Below are 25,850 nucleotides of genomic sequence, written 5' to 3'. Positions count from 1 at the left end.
TATTCTATGAATAGTGGACTTGGATGTATGGAACTGTTCTGATAGATTTCTGATGTTCATTGAAGGATCATCAGCGACGGCTTCCAAAATATTTTCCTCCAATACAACGGTACGTAAGTCCTAAGAGCGCCCTCACCACCTCGTTTTGGCAAAACTGTACCTACAATAATATCGAAATAAAACAACGTGCTCAAATTAATTATCAATTATTACATACCTGTCTTCCTCAAGCTGCGATCGACACGCTCGAATGTTTCTCTTGACGGTACCGTTCGATTGAGAAAATGCTCGGAATACAGACGACGAGCTTCTGTAGCATTACAAAATGCTCGTCCATAAAATACAAGCATATCTGCATATTCATTGAATGTAAACTGTTCGGCCATATCAAAAAAATTCAAAATATCCTATAGAATATTGACAATACAATGATAGTCATATGACAACGCACCACTCAACAAAACAAAATCGCATTCCAGTTTCTCATTTTTCATCAAAACTTTCTAAAAGGTTTTTTTGTCAACATCTGTGAAAGAAATATTATTCCCTGGATATTTTTCACCTGATCATGTGCAGCCGTTTTTGTAGTTCATTCGTTTGCTTTTTATTAGTATAGTAAATATTTTTTCCGATGTGCGTTTTTTCAGCTAAATTTAGATTCGTGTTAAAGAATTTCTCCCATAAAATTATAATTATCAGTGAAACTCCTCAACAGTTTAGCTGTGAAGAAGAATTTGAAACATTCGAATGTTGAGTTTCATGAGATTCAGATAACTGATCAACACGAAACGTGATTATTCCACACGTATTATGTACTTACAAAATATGGAATGAATTCGATATTTCATAGTAGAGTAGCTTGTTAGTTTAAAAACACCACGAATCTACAGAACTTGATATTTCTTTTGAAAAAATATCTGCTATCACAATTGTGACTTAAACTTCCATATAGGTACTGTACTTTTTGTTTACGACTTCATTTTAGCATACTTTGTATTATTCCTGTTATAAATGTTGTTGAATTAACGTTATCATTATTATTTCTGCTTTGATAATTATTCATTTCAAATAATGGTGGACGAGCGGGTTTGATGTCGTCGAGTAGAACTACATTTTTATCAAGACTCGTTGCTCCGATCGACTTTCCACACGAGTACTTTTATTCATAAAATTGTCCAAGTAACCTTATTTTGTTGAAAAATATTGAAAAATATCTGTCATTTCAAAGTTTTGGGGTGTGGACCATCGGGGGTAGTCCGTTCCTGACTTTGTAGCAAAACAACTGACTCCTGCATGAAAGCTCATCGACGGAATTCATTTGTTTAGTCAATTACCAAAATTTGGATGATTTTGAATATTCACTTGAAAAGTTATCAAAGAAAAACATTTTTCATTTTGTAACTTCGAGGGCCCGTAACTTGGTTACGAAGACTTTTAGGAAAAAAAGTTATATGAAGTACTGGTGATATTTTGACCCCATCTATACATTCCCGAGAGGAAAAAAGGAAGTCCAGGGACACCCTGCATAATATAAAAATTTGAAGTTCGAAGTTTCTGTATTGGAATAGTGCAGGAGAGGTAAAATCGAACTGAGATAATATGAATATGTAAAATTCATGACAATACCAAAATTGTGATTTTATTCTTTAAAATTTTTCTAGATATTATGTTCAAAACGAATTCTCATCGATTTAAGTCATTAGAATTCGATAACAGGCAATTTATTGTAGAGACTGCGGATGTTGAAACGGAATTATCTTATAATTTGCAACATCATACAGAGAAGCAATTTTCGAAATCATTTGAATTGAAAAGGGATATATTTTTTTGGAAAGAAGAGAACGCCAATTTTTTTCAATTTGTTGTTTTTTTTTTGTTTTTTTTTGAAATTTAAACATAATCTATTTTGGTTTCCTGGAGGTAGAAGACATTTTGTCAATCAATCAATCAATCAATCAATCAATCAATCAATCAATCAATCAATCGTGCCATAGTTTAGAAAAGAACACCAAATTCACTTCTCCTCAAGGAAATACAGCATGTGACAAATCTTATAATGGCTCTTCTGTGATGTTTGTGAATGTGACATCTTGTCCTATACCTCCGGAGTACAGCTTTCTGTTGTTCATTGTGTAACCTGCAACCACAACATCATTACTGACCAAAATCAAACGGTATTTTCTATTCTGTTTTTCAAATAAAAACTGTGATACGATGTGAACTCAGCAGATCTTTATTATTGGATGTCCAGATTCAAATTGATATGTGCTCATGATATTAAGGGAGTATTGTCATCTGCATTCTCTCAACTGCGGAAAGTATTTGTGAAGATTACTCCGATGTGGTATCAGAATAAGTATTTATGAAAAATTGTTGATGAAATGTTTCAACTTTCAGAATAGCAATAATTCAATTGCAAAACTGGAATGGCACTCGAAACGCGATGGAGATGTGATTTGTTTTATCTAGAAGTGATTTCTAGTTGGGGTGAAAGTAAACCGGTTCAATTCAATACCACATGGCACAATCATGTCGCTGGAATTGCAAAGTCCGAACCAAAAAATTGTACACACCTCAACAACTTTTGATGCTTTATAAAGCTCAGATCAGACCTTCTTTGGAGTATTGTTACCAAGTGTGGAGCCTTGCCCCCAAACATACCCTCAACTTGCTGGATTCTATCCAGAAAAGAGCCATCCGCCTGATTGGAGACGAGAACATCACGTGCAACCTTGATAGTATGGAACATCGAAAGGTTGGATATTTGTCTCTCTTCTATGAATACTTTCACGGGAGGTGTTCAAGTGACTTGGCACATTTGATTCCACAAGAGAGGTACATATCAGAAATACGCAACGGACTGCGGCTGCTCATCGTTTTGAGATTCAACTCAGTGCACCTCGAACTTCAAATATTTAGGAACTCTTTCATTTGGACAACTGCGTTTATGTATAATAAACTTACTGATAACTCTAGTGATTTAAATCCAATGTGAATCGCTACTTTCGCACAGGTGCCTTGAGGATTTTCTTGTAGTGCTTGTGATTTGTCTTATACAAAAACCCATTCTAGAAACATCTACTCATGAAATGGATATGTGATGAACACTGTCTATGTTCTCATAACAACTAAGTACCAACTGTATCGTAAGCAAAGAGTTTTAACAGTTATATGAAATGTAGTCACTGAACCGTCATCTATATTATGTTGTGAATCATTCCCTGAAAAAAGTAACGCCGGCCGCCACTGGTCATTGTAAATCGATTGTGAAATGGCGAAAATCGCGCTCAACTCGACTTGCGCGTCGCGATTGTTCTCGATGTCGCGTGACTTCGAGAGACTTCTGGCCACTTCCCTTCGGCTCCGAGAGACTTCCAGCTATTTCCTTATTGGCTTCCAGAAATGTCCATTGTCATAATAAATACTACCAATACGCAGGTCGAGGAAAGTATAGTTAAAAGTGCGGTATGAAGTGTTGTAATAAGGTAACAGATATTTGAGTATTAGTCTGAAGTTTCAGATGGAATGTTTGTGGTGTATTGTCAGTGAAGCAATGAAATGAAGGTGAGTTCATTTATACAGTGTAGTCAATTATTGGAAAACCTACAGAGATAACTGATGTCACGTAGCTGAAGGTAGTTAAAGCTGTATCCGTGATGATTTTAGTGAAATTTCCAAACCGAGGTGGTTGGCTTCTGCTGATCACTCTGATGGTTCTGTTGACCAATCTTTCACTTGGCCATACTGTACTGATGACATCTAATGAGCCAGAGACACATTTAAAAAAAAATCAGTAAAATGCAATATGTATGCGTGGGTAAACGGAAAATATGATGAAATTGAATATTTTCACCGAACGCAAGCAGTCTCCTTACTGAGGTATTTATTCCTGCTGAGAGTTTTTCTACGACAAATACGGACTGATTCATTCTGTTTATCATGAAAAAAAATTGATTACAAGTCACCTGTTTCTACATAGTTTTTTATATTCAATCAACTGAATGATATAATTTGTGACAATTTCGGTGTTAACTGAGGAATAGTAGGTATTTTCGGAGTAAATAATTGGATGTGTCAAAAACTGAATAATCCATTATATTTTTTCTTCTCCATGACCTATTTTTCATTTTACGATCGCACGATTAATTCAATGAGCGTAGAGAATGAGAACTTTCCGAAACAACGGAAAGTCATTTCCTTAAGTTTAATTTGAAGTCGACTTAAACGTTAATCAAGATAAACAGGGTAGTTAGTCAAGAAATCTTGAGGCGTTTTATCCTTTGAATGCGAAACACTACAATAAAGAAGGATTTTAATTAGGAATTTGAATTTCGAACCTTCGTTTCAGTCTTTATCGTTCCCCAATGCATGAGATTTCTGACAACGCTGGGAAATATTTTATGATCCTGAAACAGATTGAATGATATTAAGAGAAGGTAAAGCAGATATAATGTGCGTAGTGAAATACTTGCTTCGTTTTCATTACTTTTTTTGTATTATTTGGTAAATCAACTACGTCAACATGGGGTGAATTCATAACACGCACATACTGAACAACTCCACAGAATCACCATTGTGAATTATTACTGATGTGAATTTGTTTGATACTTCCTTTTATTTTGATGACAATATTTACAGTTTCGATAACATCGACGAAAAGCTGCCATTTTCAATAAGTTATTTCTTGAACTTTTTGACAAACATTCACCGGTCAAAACTGTCAAAATAACTGGAATGAAAGCACAGATAACCTTAACCTTATGTACAAACTCAGAGATGTTCTTTCTACAGTGTCATCCCCAAAGTATGCACCATATAAGAAAATTATTTATTATGGGTTTTCCGACAAAAAGTTATTCCTTATGAAAGTTTGTACATCCCCTAAAACTGAACATGCACCACTAAAATACAGTATAACATACGTAATATAGAAGGAGCCTTCAAATATTAGATTTTGTGACAGGAGTAAAGTACTCTTATTTTGGAAAATTTCGGGAAATGTTATTCGAAGATGTTGTTCAACATTAAAAAATACATCAAGATTTGAAGTTATGGCCATCCAAGTGGAGTTTTATTTTTTTATCAATTTTTTTAAATGTGTACACGGAAAAATTTTTTTGCTAAAACGATAAATAGACATCGTCCTGTATACGACGGAAAGCCTGCAATATTACAAATGACAAAAGTATCCTGTTAACCACGGTCAATTTTTTCGAAAAGTAAATTAATTTTCAAAGTTTTTGGTGCAAAGTTATTTTTATTTTTTGTTATCAGCGAAAATTACTCAAAATTATGCAGTATTATAACAAAAACTTGATATTCAATAATATCAAATCACAAAACATCAACTCATTGATTTTCTGGAGATTTTCTTGTCCAAAATAAGTGTTTTAAGTTAAATCTTCAGAAAATCAATGAGTTTGTTCCGAAATACCTATTTTACAAACAAAACAAAGGCTGTTGCGAAAACACCCCAATAGTCTTCCGAGGATTTCAACAATTTTTTTGTTAATATTGCGGATATCATCATCAAATCTTTACCTCAGATGGACATGGAGGATTTAATCAATTTCGAAGAATTTCCAGTACCTTGTAGCTCCCTTTTTCTCGGTTTCGTCACCGAACAGAATATTAAGGGCGCGATTGATTGTTTAAAACCTTCAAACTGTTCAGATGCCCAAAATTTGAACGCTCGTATCATCAAGGAAACCCAACATATTATAACTTCGCCTTCAACAAGACTGATCAACCTCATATTTGAGACAAGTGTTTTTCCTGACGCTTTCAAATATGCGGAAGTGATTCCAGTCTTCAAGAAAGGGGACCCATGTTCCCTGGACAATTATAGGCCCATATCTATCATCTCTATTTTCTCCAAAGTCGTTGAAATAATAATGAAAAAGCGTCTGTATGATTACTTCGAGAGCAACAACTTCTTTTCTCAGGGTCAATATGGGTTTCGCAAAAATTGTTCTACTTCTCTAGCTGTCTTTGATGTTGTGGGATCTATTGTTGAAGGATTCGAGAAGGGTGTGCACACTGCCATAACATTGTTTGACTTGTCTAAGGCTTTTGATTGTGTATCACACAGTATACTTCTTAAAAAATTGTATAATTAGAGGGGTATCTTTGTCACTTATAGAATCATACCATTCAAATAGGTATCAGGCGGTTTTGTGTAATGGGATTACATCAAATTTTGAACCTATTGATCACGGTGTTCCACAAGGTACAATACTTGGGCCCCTGCTCTTTGTTATTTATGTTAATGACATATGTAATTTCATGTCTCCCTATAAGGCCATTCTCTATGCAGATGATACAACTTTTATATATAGCGATGAATCATCATCTAACATTCCACAAGTAATGGAAGAAGTTGAAAATCAAGCCAACACTTGGTTTCAACAAATAAATTTTGTTTCATTATAATTATGACACAACTAGAAATACAAATCAATTCAAACAACTAAGATTTAAAAAAAAAAGAAGAAAAAAAAAGAAAGAAAAAAAAACACATCAAAGTTGCTGCTTCGTTCCCTCCTGTTCATAAAAGAGGACATATGCCTCATTGCTCACAATTGATTTTGGCGAAATTGGGAACACGTGTGAATCGTTGTATTCATGCTATGTGCCACTATATGGGTGCCTGCAATATGCTGTGTAATGTCCGTTGTAAGTAGTTCCACTGTGTTTTGAAAGTGCATATAGATTATAATGAAAAGGAGCCACATTGTCTGCTGCATAACTGCTCATATCTAATCCATCTGAAGAAAAGTCAATGGAAACATTCAATTTGCCTCTGAACCTTTCCGTCGGAGAGAATCTTTTCAAATGAATTACTAAAATACGGGGAAACTTATAGATTGATGAGGACTTTGTACATTTTCTCCTTTGCTTGCACCTCGAACATATTGGTTTTTCATCTCCATCCAGAGTTTCCTCTCTTGTGAAAGAATCCAAGCAATGTGACAAACTCACTTGGCCAGATCTTTGTGGTTTGGGAAGGGACAAATCCCAGAAAGCATCAAAGAATACTGTTGAGTGTCCACAGTGTGTGCACTTCATAGTGGATTTTAATTGACCGACGAAATAGTCTACAATCTTGGAGTTGTTCAAATAAATTGAAGTTGAATAGTGGCGAAACTCAAAATCTTGAGTTCAGTACTGTAGGTTCAGCTAACAAAAGTGTAAAATCACTTGGCATTACTCTCGACAGTACTTTATCTTGGCACCAACATACAGATCTTCTCGCAAATAAATTATCTAGTGCAATATTTATCCTTCGTCAACTGCAAAACTTCACAAGCGGTGAGATTCTAAAAATGACGTATTTTGCATTATTCCACTCACACATCAGCTATGGTGTTGTTCTTTGGGGAAACTCTCCTGGTTCAATGAGAATTTTCAAACTACAGAAAAAAACTGTAAGAATATTGGCAAGTGCAGGTTTCCGGGAGCACTGTAGACCATTATTCAAAAAATTACGTATCATGCCGTTGCCAACATTATATATTTATCAGACGCTACTGGAAATCAGAAAAAATGCTCATTTGCTAGGGAAACAGTCTGACATACACCAACACTTCACGAGAAATGCGGACAAGGTAAGAACATGCCGTTATCGTTTGACCAGATCAAAAATGAATTCTGTTGATTACAATATTTTCAACTCTCTCCCAAATAACTTCAAAGAGCTTTGTATCACCAAATTCAAAAGAGCCATCAAGGAAATGCTACTCAGCCAATGTTTTTACTCAGTATCAGAATACTACGATTATTTGATTTGAAAGGGTTATATTTTTAGGAGTGATTAATTTTTTGGGAAAGAAAGTTTTTGGCTTTCTACTACTCCATCTGATACAAAAAAATGGATGAGAGAATCTTCCAAAGAAAGGAAGGATTAATCAATTTGAAAATAAGTAACTCTATACATGGATGTGTAGATCATGCAAAGAAGTAACTTTCAGACACAAACTGAAAGAAAGTCCTCCTGAAACAGCTACTTTCATATGAACATTGAATTACACGAAAGAAAAAAAATTCTTTCGAAACTTTCGAAATACTCCTATATTATATTTTACTATACGATTATTTTAGGACAGTTCACGTCAGCCATGTTTACTCGAGATGAATTATATTCACCGGTATGGATTGTACTGTGGTATTTTGTAAATACCCCTATTATCATAGGTGAATATTTATTTGGTTATATATGTACGTAGGTAACCTCTGTGTTGCTTAATATTTTTATATGTTTACAATTTACTTACTTGTTTCATATGTTTATATAAGAAAGCCTATACACTAGACTTGCTACAAACATGAAAATATAACGTAGTTAATAAACTATTCTATTCTATTCTATTTTGATGTTTTGTGATTTGATACTATTGATACAACTTTGCACCAAAAACTTTAAAAATCAATTTACTTTTCAAAAATTAACCGCGGTTAACACCATAGTTGTGTAATTCATAATATTACAGGCTTTCAAAATAAACCGCCGTATACAGGATGCTGTCTATTTATCGTTTTAGCAAAAATTTTCATAGTCCCCATTTGATAAAAATTGGTAAAAAAATAAAACTTCACTGAGACAGTCATGACTTCAAATCTAGATTTATTTATTTATTTATTTATTTATTTATTCATCCAAACAGGCTGATTAGCCTAATTACATGAATATAACAAAAAAAACAAAAATTTTAGTTCAATACTAATACATATACAATAAAATTAATACTAAAAATAGCAACATAATGTTTACACAACCTTAACTGCCAATATACCAGAATGACAGGGAGACGTTATTCAGAAATACTAACCAAATAATTTAATATCAATTGGCGAAAACTGTTTTGCGATAAAGTCCAGTCCAATGATATTAAAACACCTGTTTGATTAGCCAATCGGAGCATGTATACAAGAGAAGATCTAGATCCGTATAAATTTACAGGATAGTTAAATTCAAATGATGAACGTGTGCGTCGCAGCAGTACATTAAAAGGTATTAACGATAGAATTTCCGGACAATTTATTCTATTTTTTAAGATTTTATACAAAAATATCATAATATTCAAACAACGTCTTTGCTGTAGAGATAATATTTTAAATTCTGCTCTAAGTGTTGATGTTCGCACCGTTCTATAATCCGGCCATTTATGATATTTTTTGAAATACAGATATCTCAGCAATTTATTTTGCACTTTTTCTATATCACCTAATAGCGTTGCATTCTCGTTTGACCAAACTTCGGATGCATACTCAAGTTTGGGCCGAACTAAGGTATAATAAAGTAATTTAATAGTTTTAATACTGTTGAAATGTCTACTTTCTCTAATTATATATCCTAACATTCGATTAGCAGATTTGATGACATTGTAGATATGGTTGGCAAAGGAAAATGTGTTATTATAGGTTACCCCCAAATCTTTAACTTCCTCTACACGCTCCAATGCTTCATTGCCCATTGTGTAATCAAAAATAACTGGGTGCTTGATCCTATGTATAGTTAAGACATGGCATTTATTTATGTTGAATGAAAGTTTGTTGTCGTTACTCCATTTCACTATATTGTTTACATCTTTCTGTAGGAGTATACAGTCCCTCACCGTTTTTACATTTTTAAAAACTTTAAAATCGTCTGCGAAAAGCAAACCGGATGAATAATTCAGCACTGAAGATAGATCATTAATAAACAATGAAAACAATAGAGGCCCCAAATTAGAGCCTTGTGGGACTCTGGGAGTTATAGTAAACTTTGACAATATATTTTGATTGTGCTTAACCATGAAGAATCTATTTTGTAGGTAATTTGATAATAACTGCAATGTCCCTCCTGTTACTTCATACTTCCCCAATTTATACAGTAATACATCGTGATTCACCTGATCAAATGCTTTCCTGAAATCAGTATACACTATATCCAATTGAGACTTGTTTCCAAAACATTCAGAGACAAAATTACTGAACAGAAATAGATTAGATCTAATTGATTTATTAGCCATAAAACCATGCTGCTCTGGAACAATATATTTATTGGCATATACATTTAACTTTGTATGAATAATTTGTTCAAATAGTTTTGCTGGGGAACATAGTATTGAAATAGGCCTGTAGTTCTCTATATCCTTTTTATCGTTCGATTTATGTATGGAAGTAACTATAGATGTTTTCCAAATAGATGGAAAAGTTTTGCTAGTTATTATTAGGTTGAAAATATGAAGCAATGGTGTTCTGAGCCATTCATGACAGCCTTTAGGTATATATGGCGGTATACCATCCACTCCAGCTGACTTTTTTGGTTTAATTTTTTTTTTGCCGCATTATCGAAATCAGATTCATCTAAACGATTTATTACAAATGTATCATTACAATAAACATCAGAATCTTCAGAGTTTACAGTATATGTGGCTTGTTGTTGGCAAAACGTGGAAGAGAAAAATGTTGCAAAGTATTCTGTAGTTTCATTAGCTAATACTTCATTTCCCTGGTAGTAGAAAGAATTTAAATTCGGAGAATTATTTTGTTTATTATTAACATAATTCCAGAAGGAGTTAATATCAGTATCTATATTATCCTCCAATCTCTTGAAGTACTTTTGTTCGTCTTTTTTTATTGAATTTTTCAACTCTTTCCTAATATTTTTATACTTTTCATTGAATTGATTGGACAAAAATCTCAATTTGAAACATCGGTTTTTTTCCTTTAGTAATAATTTGATTTCTTTTGAAAACCAGGAAGCGTATTTGCTCATTTTACTAGTATTAGTACAGTACGTTGGAACACATTTCGCAACAATTGCCCCCCATGTACTGTAAAATTTGTGTAAAGCTGTTTCTACATTATTATCATTCAAAACCTCGTACCAATCTGTATTTCTGACATTCGTACTTAAAGCAAAGAAATCTGCATTTTTGTAATTATATTTCACCTCGTTACACTTTTGTGTAGATTGCTTAATATTAAAACTATTTGAAACATTGATATTTATATTCAAGGAAGGGTGATAGTTATCCTCTTTTACAAACGGTAATGAATCTCTTTCAACTGAACATTTACCTATAGAACTTTCCGGACCTAGTACCAAGTCTAATATTTTCCCTTGTGTATTCTGAATGTTATTCAACTGTGAAAAGTTATTAAAGTCTAAGAAATCTTGTAACATATTGTATTTTTGTAAATTACTATCATGTATATTCAAATCACCAATAACATAAACTTTTTCGTTATCATAAATTTGGTCCTGTATAAAATTAAATGCCGTTTCAACTATTTGAACTGTACTACTGGGAGATATATAAATTACACATAAGGTATATTTCTGATTACTTACTTTGAAAGTGATTGATATTGCCTCAAAATCTCTCCGATATCTGTTAACATGCAGAACTTTATATGATTTTTTGAGCGCAATAAAAACTCCCCCACCAGTAGTCAAATTAGTGTATTGTAAATTTCTATCAGATCTTATCAGATTGTACCGCTGTACGTCAACTATTTCACCATCTTGTATGTTCTCCTGTAACCATGACTCAACAGCTATAATGATATCAAAATCCTCGACAAGACTTCTCCCAAAAAACTCATTACTCTTTGTATTTAGTACCCTGCAATTCTGGTAATAAACATTCAGGTCATATGTACCTATTCTGCTACGATTTTTATTGCATTGGTGAGCTCTAAATATCAAATTAAACTATTTCAAATTGAATTTGGATTCAACAGTTTGGATTCAACAGTTGGAATCAACAGTGTTACAGATATTTGAATTTCCATAATACCAAATTGAGTGCTACTTAATAAAATAAATGAAGAATAAAATAAAAAAATATTTCCGTTTGGAACTAACTTCAAAGCAAATCAATAACAACTTTAAATTCCAGTGTGAAGAAATGCAAACATTTTTATCAATGACTTTTTACTCTACACAAAAAGTCCTATTCCATGTCTACTTCTCGGTTTATCAGTTTAACAGTGTTGTCAACTCTAGCATATATTTTGCCATTCCTAGACCATACGTTTCTGGCTCCATATTTCGATTTGGCTTTTCCTTGGATTTTGTAGCGTGCATCAGACAGATCTTCGTTTATGAACATTGACGTTCCTTTCAGATTTTTCTTGGCTGAGAATATCTCATTCCGTTTTAGACACGACACAAAGGTAAGCAGTACCACTCTAGGACTGGGCTTATTATGAGAATTAGTAATTTTTCCCATGCGAAATACGTTACTTATATCATTCGCCGTAGTTTCAACTTTCAGTACACTATTCAACAAATTGAGTACCTTGGTAAGTAAATTTTCTCTCATTTCTTCCTCTAATCCAATTATCCTAAGAGAATTTAGCTTCAATTTTTGTTCGATCCTATCCATTCTATTATTTAAGGACACCATTTCATTTTTATTCGCTTCGACTGTCTGTTCCAGTGATGAAAATTTATCGAATAGGGTATTTAACTTTTTGCCTATTTTCTCGAATTGTTTTTCAAATTGTTTCTCCAGATGTTCCTCAATCATGTTTGATAATCTGGGTGATAATTTATTTAGGATAGCATCCACGATACTATCGTCCACTTGTCCACTTCTTGTTTTGGACATTTTCTTGGAGATATGACAACAATGTACAGGTAATTCAAACCAAAATTTCAAATTGCGTTCTAATGTTATTCTTTTTTACACTGCAGTGCACTTTTAAAAGCTACACCAATAATATTCTATTCACATCAAAGGGTCAATTGAAAGTCACAAAAACAAACCACTAACTATTGAAAATCTCTGGAGCTCACCCTGATAGGTGTTCACAGCAGCACAGTCATAGCAGATGTATTTTTCAATGCTGAACAACTTTTCTAAATAACATTTCCCGAGATTCTTCAAATTAAGGGTACTTTACTCTAGTCACAAAATCAAATATTCGAAGGCTCCTCGTATATTACGTGTGTTCTACTGTATTTTGTTGGTGCATGTTTAGTTTTTGGGGATGCACAAACTTTTATCAGGAATGACTTTTTTTCGAAAAACCCTCAATAAGTAAGTTTCCCATAGATGCATACTTTGAGGATGACACTGTAGATAAAAAAAAACGGTATTTTCCTATCAAGAAGCAGTGTAAAATCAAAACGTAAATCTGTTTTTAATCCATTGTTTTGAAAATAACTCTTAGTAGTAGTAGTGTCCTCTTAGCACGATAACTCACAAATTTATGAGTAGAATGAAATGAGACTAGCGCCATCTATGCATTAGACCCGAGACTTTTCAGCCCATGTACTAGATGCATGTAGATGTATGCAGATTTGAGTGCAAGTGGTGAACTAGCTGACATCGAAGCCTCTCTTATCAATGATATTCTTGGTTTGAGCCTCCACAGAATGTATTTTCTCAAGGGGAGTCATTATTCCTTTTCACTTAGCACTATACTTCTCAAGGACTACAAAGTTCACTATTCAGTGACGATATTTATGAGAACGCTGTCTGTTATAGTACCATGAATCCAACACGAACGGAAAGAATGAATTGAGTAATTTTTCTTCCTTACAAATAGAAATGGTCTTCATCAAACACAAATTTAGTTTAGTTGTACAACGATGTTAATGATAATTTGTTTTCTGAAAGAAAAGTTCGATTGAATTATGTGGAAAAGTATACAGAATAATAAAAATTATTATTTGCCAGTTTTTCTTTCCTGAAGGATAATAATTTCCGCTTCTCCGTTCGAAAGATTAATGTATTGCTGAAGTGGAGTAGGTTATGGTTATTATGAGAGGCTTTTCCTCCACTCTTGTGGCTTTAATAGCCTGTTTGTTGTAGATTTAATTCTTGATTATGATTTACGTGATGGCCTCGTGTGCTCATAAACATTAAATAGTCTATTACAGATAAATTATGTAGGTTGGTTTACCAACCAGAAAATCAGAAATAAATGAGATGACGGGGACTTTTCATCTTCCATAATCTGAAAAGGGAAAAATTAATATTGAAGGACTTTTCCCAGCTGTAGAAAGATATACTTCTAGTTCACCTCGATAAGTTACTGGGTGAAATCGATATATTTTTCTCAAAGAGGAACTTCTGTTCATCAATAGTTCATGTTCAATAATATAGTATAATATATCGAAAGAAGGGCTGATCATTTTATATTGTACTTGACATTTTAGAGTATCAAAAATCAGCTATTTTACAGTTTTCTTCTAGTAAGTTGCTTTATATCAAAATTCATTTCGAATAAAATCCAAATTGCAATACATAACAAAGTTTCTGATCAACTATTTGATTAACTGATCTGATTAACTAATAAAATGAATGGGAAAACCATTTCCGAAATTTCCCCTGGCTAGATGTTTGTTTCAGCCCTAAAGATCCATCAACTCACGGAAGTTTCACGGAAGTTATTCTAGCATCCATGGATGCATATATTCCTTTTTCGATGAAACGACCGTCTAACAGCAAATCCTGATTCAACAAAAATTGCGAGCAAGCCAAAAATCTCGCCTACCGGCAGTGGCGCAAAAATCCTAGTGCTGAAAACCGAACTAGGTTTGTTATTAAATATTACTGGAGTTTTTTACCCAACACCAAATCGTTATTTTTAACACCTCGACACGTGTTTCGATCACCAAGTGATCATCTTCAAAGAGGAAGATTAAAACTAGAAACTAATGCAAGCTAACCCTATTTATGCTATATAGGTGACCCATACATGTAAACCATCCAGACGTACCAACCATACAGGTATATCAACCTAAATTAATTTTATAATTTTGCCTTATCTATTATTTTACAATATATGTTTGTATGAAACAATTTTCAGCTATATAAAAATTAATTTCACAATATTGCCTATCCAAATTTATAATCAGTAAACCCAACAACATTATTTCATTTTAACAAGCTATATACTATGCTCTTTAGTATTGGTCTGTCATCGTTATTCATAATATCATTGTGTTTACTTATTTCTACATTCTCATAGGCATCTAGTTGCCTATTGTTGTTAACTTGTCTAACTAATCTTAATGAACTGAAGTCTATGGAATGGTTTTGTTGCATAATATGATGGGCGACTGCTGATTTTTCAGGTCTTCCATATTTTAAGTGTGCTATGTGTTCCTTATATCTTACTTTGAAAGATCTTTTTGTCTGTCCATAATATTTTGCATCGCAGTCCTTACATTCAATTTCGTAAATTCCAGACTTTTCCGAAATCTCGACTTTGTCTTTTGGACTTCCCAAAAGGCTCTGTAGTGTAAGATTTGTTTAAAACACCACCTTCATACCTATTTCCTTGAAAATCTTTCCAAAGTTCCTCGTATATTGGTAGTATGGAACTGAGATGTATTTATCTTGGTTTTGTCCTTTCTGAAAGTCGAGATTTAGTTCATTCTTAACCTAAACTTCTTCTTCCTCATTATGTCATCTTCAATACCCCTCGAGATAGATATGTAGATGACATAATAAGGAAGAAGAAGTTTGGGTTGAGAATGAACGAAATCTTGACTTTCAGAAAGGACAAAAACCAAGATAAATACATGTCAGTTCCTTACCACCAATATACGAGGAACTTTGGAAAGATTTTCAAGGAACTAGGTATGAAGGTGGTTTTTAAAACAAGTCATACACTACAGAGCCTTTTGGGAAGTCCAAAAGACAAAGTCGAGAATTCGGAAAAGTCTGGAATTTACGAAATTGAATGTAAGGACTGCGATGCACAATGTTATGGACAGACAGAAAGATCTATCAAAGTAAGATATAAGGAACACATAGCACACTTAAAATATGGAAGACCTGAAAAATCAGCAGTCGCCCATCATATTTTGCAACAAAACCATTCCATAGACTTCAGTTCATTAAGATTATATAGACAAGTTAACAACAACAGGGAACTAGATGCGTATGAGAGTGTAGAAATAAGTAAAAACAATAATATTATGAATAACGATGACGGACCTATACAAAAGAGCATACCATATAGCTCGTTGAAATAAAATAATGTTGTTGGGTTTACTGATTACTACATATGGACTCATTGCAAAAATAAATTTGGATAGGCAATATTGTGAAATTAATTTTTATAAAGCTGAAAATTGTTTTATATAAACATATATTGTAAAATAATAGTTAAGGCAAAATTGTAAAATTAATTTAGGCGGTTAATTTAACTAACCGCCTAAATTAATTTGGTTGGTTAATTAAATTAACCATCCAGGCGTACCAACCTGTATGGTTGGTACGCCCGGATGGTTTACCTGTATGGGTTACCTATATAGCATAAATAGGGTTAGCTCGCATTAGTTTCTAGTTTTAATCTTTCTCTACAAAGATGATCACTTGGTGATCGAAACACGTGTCGAGGTGTTGAAAGTAACGATTTGGTGTTGGGGAGAAAACTCCAGTAATATTCATTACTACACCAAAGGTTCCAAACAGTGCATCATAAGGTTTGTTATTGCTCGCAACCGCTGCAAACTTAAGATGAATGAAAGCAAAGACATTCACAATCAGATAATTAGGGATAAACTGCTTGCCAATCCCAACGGGCCCAGATCGTTCTGGTCGGAAGCTAAATCTGTTAATCAGAGCTTTAAAAAATGCACAATTCTACGACTATCATTTTTGTGTATGGCTCTCCAGCTTTCTGAAAGTGGCCATCGATGGTTATCTCTGGAATACTTTCACCATCAACACTCCCCAGGGATCCATATTATCTCCAACCCTCTTTTTATTGTATATTAACGACTATTTGAAAGAAAAAAGAATCCAATATATCGTTTTGCTGACGACAGCACAATTGTCCGTCGAACTGAGGTGAAAGTAACCAGGTTCAATTCAATGCTACAAATACCCAGGCAGCGGTTTTCTTCGAAAAGATAAATGTCTCCGGACCAGATATAATGATGTCAGGACAAACAATTTCGTTTTCTGCTTCGATAAGTTTGTTGGGGGTTAAAATGGACACCAATATGTCTTGGCACAATTATGTCGCTGAAATTGCAAAGGCTGCTTTTCAAAACCTTGGAACACTGTTCCGAATCAGAAAACTGTACACATCTCAACAACTGTTGATGGTTTATAAAGCTCAGATCAGACCATTTTTGGAGTACTGTTTTCATGTATGGAGCGCCGCCCCTTAGCATATCTTGAAACTGTTGAAAAAAGCCATTCGCCGAATTGGAGACGCAAATATCATTTGCAACCTTGATAGTCTGAAAAATCGAAGAAAGGTTGGGGATTTGTCTCTCTTCCTAAATAGATACTCTCAAGAGAAGTGTTCAAGTGACTTGCCACATTCGCTTCCACCAAGAGCGGTACATATTAGAAATACGCAACGAACTGTGGCTGCTAATCTTTTTGAGGTTCAACTCAGTACACCTTGAACTAGACTGAGAACTTTTTCATTTGTAGAACTGCGGTTATATGGAATACACTTTCCTCTGAGAACGTTTTTCCAAATGAATTCAATCTCCATCGATTCAGTGTGAATCACTACGCTGTCTTGAAAAATGTTTACATGAAAATAGTTGTTTTGGTAGTGCTCGTGTTTGGGTTTTGTCATGGTTTGAAATACCGCGACAACATTAAAATTATTTTAATTACCTCGAGAATCCCCCCGTACATATATTGACTCCCGATACTCCGATCGATACGCATGATTCCTATGAATGTTTACCGAATAACGACAGAACATCCACGATTGAATTAGTCTTTGTCTATTGGTTGCTAAAAAATCTACGTTTATTGGATTTATTAATTCATATTAAATCATCTGAAAATGGAAGTTTTAACAGGTGATGATCGACTGTATTGTCAAACATGCGCCAGACTAACTGACTGTTATAAGGAAACAAGTATAGCTGAGGCTCCAGTCAATCTAATAATAACACTGATGATTTTCAAACAAGACTCAACCTCTGACGGAAGCAAGAAACTCTTTGGAAGGTTCGAAATAGATGAATATTTCAACCTAGCAGACCACTATTATACTATTCATGCAGTAATTGTTCACTGTGGTTCTGGCGTTGAATTTCGTCATTATTACGCCTTGGTCAAAGACGAAATGGACTGGTTTAAGTTTAACGAAAGTCGTGTCACGAAGTGTTCTGGCGAAGCATTGAATTTATTGGAGCCTCTGAAGACCCCCTTCATTTTGTTTTATAAGAGAGAGGACATTGTTAGATCAAGATCTTCAGATGATGTGGTGCTGCAGGTTTTTCCGGGTTTTCCTGCAGCTGAAAAAGCAAATGCGCCACTGGAATCAATGAAGTCACCCCGGAGCGCCAATTGATTTTTGTTGTTGTTTTAATTTTATTTTTATCGTTGTTTTAATAAAACTATTCGTACCAATTTTTTTGGGATTTCAACGTAAATTTTCATATTGAACAGTTGTGTCACGTTACGTATGGTATTGATCAGTGTGAAAAACTACCCTGAAGGGGATTTGAATAACACCAAAGTTAAAGATCTTAAATAATTCTGGGTAAGAAATACCTAATGCTTTTTATGGAAAATTCATTGTCGAACAACTGCCGTTTGATTTCAGTTAAACAAAAACAAAGCTGAAGACCCTGGCAAAAACTATATATTAACTGGTATTCATTGATTTTAAGAGAACCCCCTTCTATGAAAAGAGATAGTGTAGTTTCTTTTGAATTTTCACTTCTTGGGTAGTGAATACACGAATTGTGTAGGATTCTGGGTTCTAGTGTAAAATTCTAGCATTGGATCGTAGGTTTTCCAAGCCATCTGAATCTAGAATTTTCATTATACAATCACTGAACCGTGGGAGCCAGAAGGACAGCAAATCCAGAATGAAGGATAGGAAAAAGGCTACCAACATCCAGCAAATTACCCAAAACAAAAAACAGATTAGATCAGATACATAAGTTTTTTTTGTTATTTCCATTTAAATTTAGATTTCGTAAATTTTAATATACGAGTTTATTACCTATCAAATATTGGGAAATCATTTGATTATTTTATAGTGAACCACGCGCATGTACATTTTACTGAAAGGAAGTTGTTGTTGAGAACCATAATTACGTACCTTGTTTGCTCTTCAAGCGGATATATGTGTAGACATTTATATGATACCTGTTTTGGGTTATTGGTGTTCTTATTATTGAATTATTTGATATGCTCGGAAGCTAAGTTACAATACACAGTGCCTTCATTTCAAAAATTCTCACCCCTAGTATTTCGTCTAGCAGGACGAATATGCCGTAGGCAAAAAACACGTCAATTTAGATATCGAGGGGGAAGTTTAAACCCAGTACCAGTGGTATTTTAGGTTTAACCTGCTTATCCCTAGCTACCCCCACTTAATAATTTTAAATGGCACCCCCTATCTTGTAACACATCATTTTGAAGATCTGAAAAATCCTCACTCAACCCCGTTTAGAAAACTGAAATTGGTTCTCGTAAAATAGAGCAAAAAAAAAAGAATTAAAACAAAATGCAAAAATTTATGGAACCTCTACAACTGACTCAATAACGGTATGTTTATGTCTCTTTTTTGCACAGAGTTTTTTGCTTTAGCTGAAAGTGAAATAAGGGCACACAGTTGCTTCTTGGCGTCAGTTACAATTATTAAATGGTGAAAATATTCATCAGAATTAGTTGTTCCTGATTTTAAACTGTTTGTCAAGTAGTGTTAGTTGCACGCTAAGTTAATGAAGAAGACAACCCGCTCTTGGATGAACAAAATTTACATTTTCAACAGGACGGAGCACCGCTACACTACGCATTGCATGTCCAACAGTGCCTCGATCAACGGTATCCTGACAAATGGATTGGCAGAAGAGGCGCTCTGGAATGGCCGGCGCGATCTCCGGATTTAACGCCATTGGATTTGTTTCTCTGTGGTTATTTGAAGACAATGGTATACAAAACTCCCCCGCAGGACATTCAGGATCTAAGACACAGGATTACTGACACATGCAGATAAATTAATAACAAAACATTTACAAAAGTCCGACAGGAATTCGAGAATAGATTGTACTTTTACTTAGCTACCAATGGTGAACATTTTGAACACCTAATGAAGTAATTTACATGTATGCAATTGCAATAGCCATTATTTTATTTTTTATTATAATTAATTTTCTTTTTGCCTTATTTTATGAGAACGGATCAACCAATTTCAGTTTTCTGAACGGGGTTGAGTGAGGATTTTTATGATCATTAAAATGATGTGTTACAAGATAGGGGGCGCCATTTAAAATAACTAAGTGGGGGTAGCTAGGGGTGAGGGGGTTAAACCTACAATACCACTGGCACTGGTTTTAAACTTCCCCCTCTATATCTAAATTGACGTATTTTCTTCCTGCGGCAAATTCTTCCTGCGAAATGAAGTACTAGGGGTAGGAATATATATATATATATATATATATATATATATATATATATATATAGGGGCGGTTTGCCCCTATTTTATATCCTATATTTTTTGAGTGTTCTGTCCACGAATTTTCCTCTTTTGATTTATATATATATAAGTAATATCAAGTGATTCAATCATTAAGTGTAAGTACTATTCATATAATCCTGTGTTAGGTAAAAACAGTTTTTCGAAAAGAATGTTTCAACTCTCCTCTTGGATGATGGAGTACTGAGCTGAGTGAGGTCAACTGAAAATTGTTGTACAAGTTGAGGTCCAGTGAATTTCGTATAGACATTTCTAGTTCACTCAGCGGTTGTCTAAGTTCATCTGCATTTCTAGTGGGATAATTATGATAGTCTCATTGGGTGGAGAATATACTTTTCTTTTTATGGATCTCTAACAAAGTGTTTAAAATAAATGTACAAGGCAAATGCAGAATTTTGTAAAAGATAAAGAGAGGTTGACATGGTTCGTTGACTGAAGCTCCAGCTATTATTCTAAGTGCTTTTTTTGCATACGGAAAATCTTTTGAGCATGAGAGGATTTTCTCCATAAGAGAGTTCCATACATTGAATGGGTGTGAAATAGTAAGTAATACGCAGTTAGTAACGTATTGGTACTTATAAATTTTTTCAGCTGGCGAAGAAGGTGGAGCTGAGTTGACAATTTTCTGCATAGAAAGTCAATATGATTTTCCCATTTAAGTGAGTCATCAATAATTATACCTAGTAATTTTACGTGCTTCTGTGTGGTAACCCTATTATTTGAAGATATACCTATTTGCTGAGTTTTTCCCCTATTTATATTATTGGAAGTCAACCAGCCTTTTACAGCCTTTTCTTCAATTTCATTGTCATGTCGGAGTTAGAGTGAATAATTGTTGTATCATCTGCAAAACAGATGACTGTGCTAGGTAGTAGGCTTTGAAAAATATCATTCACATATATTACAAGAAGTATAGGACCAAGAATTGACCCCTGAGGTAGGCCATGGAAAACTACTTTCTCTACAGATAATTCCCCGTTTGTGCAGACGACTTGTTTCCTTCTGGTTTAGTATGAATTAAATAAGTTTAAGGATGTACTACTTATTCCAATATATTCCATATTCCACCATATTCCACCATATTCCACACCCCTCAATTATTTTAATGGTGATAACTTCACGAAAATTACCTGTTGATTCCTCGAGACCTGGAAGTCCTCTGGCTTGTGCTGCTTCAGAGCCAGGGGCACCCTCTCTATTTATATAATAAAATCTACCCCCAAACTCTACGACTGAAGACGTGCATTCCCTTTGTAGGCGTGTACTTTGTATAGTCCCACATAGCAATAGATATTCCAGGTATATTTCATGAATATACATTTAAGGATATTGTATTATGCTATGAATATGCCATGGATATATATATCTTCTGGAGAATATTCCCTGGAAGTGCTCCTGGCGAACCTTTGATATATTTTAAGAATATTCCTTGGGAATATTCTTGGAATATCTTATAATATTCTTAGAATATCTAAGGTATATTCTATTAAGAATATTCCAGGAATAGAACCCGAGGAATATTCATAAAATATTCAGGATATTCTTAGTTTATTGTAGGAATATACAATAGAGAAACACCATAGAATATTCTTTAAATATATTTTATGAATATTCTAGGAATATTTGAAATATTCCAAGAATGTGACGAGTAACCGCTATTAGGCATGTATATATTGAATTTTGATACAAGATTCACACAAGTAATAAAACACATAATATTCATAAACAAATATATTTTAAAAACAATATACACTGAAATATTTGACGTTTCAACCATTATTAAAAATAAAAAATCTAATTCAAAATATTTATTCACTGAATAAAATATTCCTGAATACTGTCATATTACAAATATTAGAAATGTATTCAAATTAGAATGTTCCTACTCTCAAAATACTAAAAAAATAATAAAATAACAACTCTGTGAATTCATCAGCACTAATTAAAAAATAATAAATATATCATTTCATTGAAAAAGAAAAAGTGTATTACATCAAGAAATAGGTTAGGTTAGGTTTCTCACTTCGAAAAATAAACCCACAAATGAAGTATTTAAAATGAGTGGTAAGATGGGTTCTTCAATGAATTTCACTTACTTAAAGTTATTCAAACTTTGCTCACCAGAATAGTTTTCCTTATATTTGTCCAACAATGCATCAGCCAGTGTTTCAATAGTAATACCTGGAACAAAATGTACATTAACGTTCATTATCACTATTTGAAAGTGGCACAATAAAACTGGAATAAAAATCAAATAGATATTTTTCGCATAGGTTACTCATGAACATTCACAACATTTTATGACTTGGAGAGCAACTTGCATTGTCTTGTTGAAAAGTAATCATTACGTTTTCAGTTCCTTGGCGCACCTGCCTGTACCAGGTACCACTCTGTTTCCTTTTGGGCAAATTGATACTATCTTGAAAACGAGTGATAAAAATTATGAAAACAAATGATGCAAAAAAATGTGTCATTCACTTACTTTTCTCTATTGAAGATACACAGCTGAAATCACTCTAGTTCAAACATGTACTTAGTCAAACCAACAAATCCCACACACCAACTCTCCTCGAACCTAAAATGAGGTATAGTAAGTTAATCACCATGACTTCACTATCGATATTATTGCATTTTACTTACTTTTCTTGAAGACTGAATAGATGCAACTCTCCTGTTTGAAGATCCAAAATTAAACTATTCGCTGTACTGCAAATTGGACAACCCCAAATTATAAATGGTACACTGAACGTGACAGAATTATACTTTGATAATAACACCAACATATCATGCATTACACACGCGAACCTGCCACGTCAACCGCCATGTTGAATCAAATGTCGTATTTAACGCAAACGCAAATGTACCATGCATTAAGGGATAGCCGCTTTCACAGAGCTTATTCGACTGTCGCGCGCTACACTTCAATTGACCAATGAGAAACGTTTACTCCAATTATTCACTTCCCCATTTCTCTGTTTCCAGGATTTTTCGCTTTGTAATTGAATAATTTCAAATACAAAAAGACAAATAGGATGAGAATTAACCAATTTATTGATGCAATTGGTTCATTTATTGGCCCATTCAAATTTTTTTGTCGTTTCCAACAGTTGCTGTTGGAGCAATTCATCCAGAATCTTTGCGTTGAGTTCAAAAACTGGTTAACACTATCAGGGTTATATACATTAGATTATGCATTCGATTAAGATCTTCAAATATTTTTGTTTTTAATAATATTGAATTATTTGAATACGTTATTATAAGATAATTCAAAATTCCATTGTATAGAATATTCCAAAATATACCGTGGGGATATATTCTAAGAATATACCATATGGTATATTCGATCGACAAAATTCTTAGAATATTCAAGGGAGAATAATCCATTTATAGACATTCTATGCACATTCTTTCGGGAATAATCCTGCCATATTCATTCAAGCATATTCTATGAATATTCTAAAGGCATGTATATATTCCAAGAATATTCTATGAATATTTGGAATATTTACGTTCGTTTTATGATATACAGGGAATATTCCATGAATATCTAGTGCTGTGTGGGGTTACACCCTTGTATGATCTACACATTTTTGTTAATAGTTTATTTTTGGAATCAAGTGATTTCTTCTTTTTTTTCGTAACATTCCTAATTTTTTTTGTATAATCATGGAGAACTAGAAAGTCAAAACCTTTCTTTCTCATGTTAGATCAATCACGCCCTGTGAAAGTTCACTCAAATTGACTAACCGTAACTCGAACATTGAGAACAATGTTAGATTGGATGGATTTTTCCTGCCCGATCCGAACTTGACGCCCTAGGATTTCCTGGAAACGTGCTGAGAATGATGAATGCATCTGAATTTTCTTATCCCTGAATGTAAACCAACCGCCCATTTCCCACTGGACAAAATCAATATAAATCACACTTTCTCAATCCAGAGTCATCAATTAATGCAGAATAGATATAAATTCAGCAACTTGGTTGCGGATTTTGATGTTAATGTTTCGGAATAAAACCGCTTGATATTTTTTCATTATGTCTTACTTTATGTTTCATTATGTATTTTTATATTTCGATACATTGATTGAGAAAAAATAATGACAAGCTTTTCTCAGCAACACATTCTACCTAAATATTTTGTTCGAAGGTGATTGACAATGTTTTATGATGAATTTAATTAGTTCCGACTTCCATTGTCTAATATTATATAAAATGATTTGAAATCCCTGAAAGAACCAATACAATTGACAAATTAAAAACAATAACTGGAAATAACAATTATATTGAGCAAGAAAACCCCGAAATGAACTTACAGTGAAATAAAATACCAGAAAGTGACTTTTCTATTGTTTACTTGTATTTTATTTCACTGTTTATTTCACCAGTTCGGACTTCTATTGTCTAATATATAAAATGATTTGAACAAAAAATAAGGAAATAAAAATAAAAAGTTGAGAGATTCCAAGCCACGTTAGTTCACGACGTTTCGATTGTTAGTATCTACAATCGTCTACGTGTGATGACTGGACTGATTCCTCCGAGAGATGACTATTTATGGGTCGTTCGAGTACTTTCACTTATCCTCGCTTTCCATTTTTTCCGCTTCACTGGTTCAGTGGAAGATTGTCGTTTAGCGGGAGTTGGCCATTTTTTGCTTGATGATGGGTTTCCATATGTTGTGTATCTCTACGCTAGCTTGGCTGGATACGTTGTTGGACAGCATGTATGCGGCTTCCTTGAATTCTCTCCTAAACCAATGTTCCTCTCTGTGTATGATCTCAGCTTGGGACCACTCGATGTTGTGCTGATGGGTCCAAACATGGTTGTGCTCGGCAATGTGCTCGACAATGCGAACATTCAATGGCCTCTTAGTTTCACCAATATAGGATTTTCCGCACTCACAGGGTATCCGGTAAATACAATTCTTGGAATTGCAATCCGCGTTTGGTGGCCTGGTTTTCGTGAGGCTGCTACGGATAGTGTTACCGGATCTAAAGCAGGTTCTGATGTTGTACTTGGAACCTCTCTTCTCATCCTCTCCGATAATCCTCTGATGTAGGGAAGTGCAAGGACTGGTTGTGACAGCAACTCTTCCTTGCGAAGCTCCTGCTGTCTCTCAGCCAAAGTCTTTTCTACCATTGCTTTGAAGTAGCCATTCCATTGAAGATCATTTTTGATGATGTCTAGTTCCTTCTCTAGACCTTCCTTCGTATTACAGAGCCCGAAAGAACTATCTAATAGAGTCTTGACGATTTCTCTTTTAGTCGATTGATGGTGGTTGGATTCGTGGTTTAGATACTATCCCGTGTGAGTGGATTTTCGGTATACAGATTTTTCTCACTTAGTGTCGGTCCTCTTCACCAAAACGTTTAAGAATAGCACTTCGGTGTGGATTTCCTTCTCTATTGTGAAAGTGATGGAAGGTCTC

General features: G+C 34.1%; 1 long non-coding RNA gene across 1 annotated transcript; it reads right to left on the bottom strand.

Moving 5' to 3' along the window:
• Positions 1 to 22,340: 22,340 nt before the first annotated feature.
• LOC141484779 (uncharacterized) lies at positions 22,341 to 23,230 on the bottom strand. Its single transcript, XR_012466795.1, has 3 exons — positions 23,062 to 23,230; positions 22,904 to 22,996; positions 22,341 to 22,602 (listed from the first exon to the last, which is right to left on the bottom strand). It is a non-coding gene; the product is annotated as an uncharacterized lncRNA (long non-coding RNA).
• Positions 23,231 to 25,850: the final 2,620 nt, after the last annotated feature.

This window comes from Leptinotarsa decemlineata, unplaced genomic scaffold (genome assembly GCF_025532065.1).
Source record: "Leptinotarsa decemlineata unplaced genomic scaffold, Ldec_3_MD MMD2_tig00026294_RagTag_RagTag, whole genome shotgun sequence".
Classification (NCBI taxonomy): domain Eukaryota; kingdom Metazoa; phylum Arthropoda; class Insecta; order Coleoptera; family Chrysomelidae; genus Leptinotarsa; species Leptinotarsa decemlineata.
The sequence above is the reverse complement of the archived record's forward strand: the minus strand, read 5'-3'. Positions and strand labels throughout refer to the sequence as shown.